We start from the raw sequence: 4,509 nt of genomic DNA, 5'->3' as shown, positions 1-4,509 counted from the left end.
AGAAAGGCGTAAACCCGGGAGGCGGAGCTTGCAGTGAGCTGAGATCCGGCCACTGCACTCCAGCCTGGGCGACACAGCAAGACTCCCTCTCCAAAAAAAATAAAAATAAATAAATAAATAAAAATGCTGTTTCTAATAGTAACTAAATTTTAAACATTGATATCATTAACAGTTGTAAAATTAGAACTGTCTTCAAATGAAAGGTATCTTTTTGTTTGTTTTGTTTTTGAGACAGCCTTTCTCTGTCACCCAGGCTATAGTGAAGTGGTGCAATCTCAGCTCACTGCAACCTCAGCCTCCTAGATTGAAGTGATTCTTGCACTTCAGCCACCTGAGTAGCTGGGATTGAAGGGATGTTCCACCATGCCCAGCCAATTTTTGTGTTTTTAGTAGAGTTAGGGTTTCACAATTTGGCCAGGCTGATCTCAAACTCCCGGGCTCAAGTGAGCTGCCTGCTTCAGCCTCCCAAAGTGCCAGGATTGTAGGCATGAGTCACCATACCTGGCTGAAAGCCATCTTTAAATATAAATGAAAGGCAGTATTAATGTAAATCAACTCTTCTTTTTCTCTCCATTTGAAATCTTAATTCAGTTGTCTCATTAGGGAAGACATTGAAGGATATAACCAATTTGGTAATCCACCTGTGTTCATTGAGCACTTTGAGTCCATTAAGTACCTGTAAAAACAAATTTTCTTAGCCCAGAACTCACTTCTTTTAAAATAATCCTCTGAATTTTTTTGCTAATGGCAAGCACTTACGATATGAAAATTTCTGCCAGATATGACCCTACTAAACTTTTTGTTGGTAGTAGGAAGCTATCTGATGCACAATGTGTACTAGTAGTGCTTCAAAACTATGAAAACAGTACTTACATTTTTATATTTTATATATATTTTATATTTATATTTTATTTATATGTCTCAGAGAGAGGCTCTCTCTCTGTTGACCAGACCAGACCAGAGTGTCATAGTATAATCATAGCATGCTGCAGCCTTGAACTCCTAGGCTTAAGCAGTCCTTCTACCGCAGGCTCCTAAGTAGCTAGGAGTACTATATATTTTAATTTTTATTTATTTTTAATTTATCTATTTTTTTAAAAATGTGGTGTCATTCTGTTACCCTGGTTGGTCTTGAACTCCTGGCCTTACATGATCCTCCAAAAGCTCTGGGACTGTTTAGGTATGAGCCAGCATGTGTGGCCTGAAAATAGGATTTATATCAAAGTTTTTATTTATGAGACTTCTTTAGACAATAGAAAAGAAAATGAGAATTTTTTGAGGACACTACTATGCTGGACCATAATTTATTTATTTCATTGAGTTGAAATTCATGTCACAACTAACTTATTTTTAACTTTTTATTACAGAGAATTTCAAAGATACATAAAATTTCTAGAATAATGTAATGAACTCTCATACCATTTAGCTTCAAAACAATTTATGTGGATAATAATATTTGGAATATGAGAGATTTGAATGTGATTCCCAGGTTTTTCCACTTCTAGGCCCAAAGTAAAGTGAAGGACTATAGGGAGTGCATAGCTTGGGGGCAGTTTTAGATATTGGGTTATAGAGTCAGATGAAAAATTAAATCCTACATCTACAATTTACCTGTCACTGATATATGTTCTTGAATAAGGTAACTTTATACTTGTTTTATCCTATGAAATGTGCATGTTACAGTATTAATCTCATGAGAGTTTTGTTAGTATTATGTAATCTAATATATAAGACATTTAGCTCAATCCCTAACTTTGTAAAGATTCAGAAAAAGTATAGGTTGCAAAATACTGGAAAAATCTTACCCATGTGAATCTGAGGCAAGTCTAAAATTTGTTTTCCTTTTAACTTTAGGCACATACATAATATAGGAATGTATTATGTGGGAATTAATCAGGCAATAAAGCATTTAATCAGAATTCCCTTTTGGTTCACATAATTCTGGTAAACCCAATGCCTGCCAGTGCTGCTATGATACTGTGGAAAGAATGCTTACATAGGTTTTGGAGTTAAAATTGCTCTGGCACTCACTAACTGTGTCCAATTTACCTATGTTTTATTTTTTCCATTTTTCAAGAGAATATATACTTCACATATAATAATGTTTTTATCAAGTAATTTCTCAGTAAATGCTGGGTAGCCTGATCTTTATCTTGCTCTTGTGTAGGGGTACCTAATAGAAAATTGACTTTTTTGTGCTAATCATACAGTATTAACTTCATGTTTTCAAACATTAATTTCTTAACAAGTAGTATTTTAAAAGTTAGTTACAAATACATTTACCTAATTTATTTGGAATATATGTATGTGTCTAGCTATATATGTGGTTGCAGAAATTTATGCATAGCTGTGAATAATCTTTTTTAAAAATTACATGAAAGATCTGTAATAATCATCATTTCTCTCAATCTACCACTAAACCAAGCATTATATTAACTGCTGTGGAAGGTGTTAGCTCTTAAAAAGATTTGTATTCAGAATTTCTTATATAGGTCTGTATGAATTTATGAATGAAAAAATAATGTAAGACAGAAAGTCAGAAGTGCTGTTCAGCTAACTAAATTAAGTACCCTCAGAGATCCAAGAGAGAAATCCAAGTAACTGTAAATTACACAGTGAATCTTGAAACCCCTCCTCCATGAATACTTTTGATAATGGGTAGTTTCTATTGAGAGGCAGTTTTGTTTAATCAGAAGCTATGAAAAAAGATATAATATTATAAACAGTTAATTTCATGACTTCTAAGGAAGCAGGTTCTTCAGCTACTTGACTTTACTGATATAATCCTAAAAGAAAAGAACAGTTTTCTTGCATATTCCATGTAAGAGAACATTAGCTATGTAAGTGCTTTATATCTTTTGTTAAAGGGCAGGTATATGCTTCAAATTTTTTCTGTATTACCTAGTAGCCAGACTGAAACATTTTATATGTTAATGGCTATATATTTTTATATGCTAATTACTCAGGGTTTTCCTTCAGTAATAAAAGAAGAAAATATTTCTAAATGATATTTATCTTTAGAATTTTAGGGGATTGTCTTGCTATTATATTTTGTCTCTTATAACACTTATTTTGTTTTGATATCTGCAATTTATTGGGCAGACCCAAATTTTGCTAATACTTCCTAACAGCCTGAGGTACTGCATTATTATTACTTAATGTATATACAGTTGAGATCCCCTTTACAACTGAGGTAACTCCAGGCAGTCTAATGAAAGTGGGTTCTGTTAAAAGCTTTCATAACCATAACTTTGGGTTCAGATCTCTGAGTTTTTAATTGTATGCATAAAGAAAATACTAATGTGAAAAAAACACATATTCACTTCATTTAAGTGAACTAAAAAGTTACTTCGCATTTTACTACCTTATTTGTATACTTGAAAGGCCTAATGAGTAGTAGACTGGGTGGAAAGATAAGGCTGAAGAAAATAAAGTGGAGTATATAATACTCTACATTAATAGCTTTAAAAAAAATCTAGAAAATAAAGACAAAAAAGAATATATGTAGGTTTCAATATAAATCCTGGCCCTACCAATTACTGAATTTATGACTTTGGGAATATTATTTCATCACTGTGTGTCTCAGTTTCCTTATCTTCAAGTTGAAGGAGATACCAGTACCTACCTTGAAAGAGTATTGTGAGAAAATAAAAGAATTCTGCTAAACTCAATGCCTGCCACTGCCGCTGTATTGTTTCCACCAGAATTGGCAAACCTAAAATTATTGACTTTAACTCTTTAAAATGTTGGTTTTTTATAGTTTCCCTTGACATATAAGTATTTAAGTGAAATAGTCTCAGTGCTGTGTGATTAAAGAAGTAATATTTTTTAATGTCAAAACTGTGTCTGCTTTACACGAGGAATATTTGTATATTTATATGTGGCTATCCTTTTTTTTTTCTTTTTTTCTGAGCATTGTTTACTGCAAATATGTGTCACCACTTTACCTGACTACCCCTTAGAAAACACACGTAGATTTTAAACATGTTGTTTCTCAGCAACTGTGGCCAAATATTTGGTAATGAACTGTCAGAAATGTTAACATAAAATGCAGTTTTTAAACGTTGGGCTTGATGTTGACTTTCCCACAAATACTAGCCTGAGGAAATAACAAGATTGAGAAGCGTGAACAGGCAGCTCTACATAAATTTTGACTTCACACCGAAAGAAGTTAACCTCCTTCAACCTACAGGTGCAGACTTCACTATTTGGTACCATGAAAAACAGTTTGGTATTTAAATTGTTACTTTGGTTTCACAGATTAAGAAAAAGGTTATATAAGAAACGTTATGGTCCTAGTAAAGAGACTGCTACTCCATAGTTGTAGGTCATATTTGAGACATCAGTAATAGTTTTAGTTTGACAATTTCACTGTTAAGTTCTTTTAGGCTATTCTATGCTGTTATTCTGCATTTTTTCTTTTTTAGTCAGTTGTGAATATTTTACAAATTGATGGCCTTTAATTCTAAACCATGTTTATGTGCTTCTTGCTAAAAATATCTATGAGGC

General features: G+C 32.9%; 1 pseudogene; it reads left to right on the top strand.

Annotated features, from left to right (window-relative positions):
• The window catches only part of LOC108545131 (TGF-beta-activated kinase 1 and MAP3K7-binding protein 3-like), a 14,800-nt pseudogene that overhangs the window by 8,119 nt on the left and 2,172 nt on the right, over positions 1–4,509 (top strand).

The sequence above is a fragment of the Rhinopithecus bieti genome, unplaced genomic scaffold (genome assembly GCF_001698545.2).
Source record: "Rhinopithecus bieti isolate Rb0 unplaced genomic scaffold, ASM169854v2 scaffold_29348, whole genome shotgun sequence".
In the NCBI taxonomy this organism is placed as follows: Eukaryota; Metazoa; Chordata; class Mammalia; order Primates; family Cercopithecidae; genus Rhinopithecus; species Rhinopithecus bieti.
The sequence above is the reverse complement of the archived record's forward strand: the minus strand, read 5'-3'. Positions and strand labels throughout refer to the sequence as shown.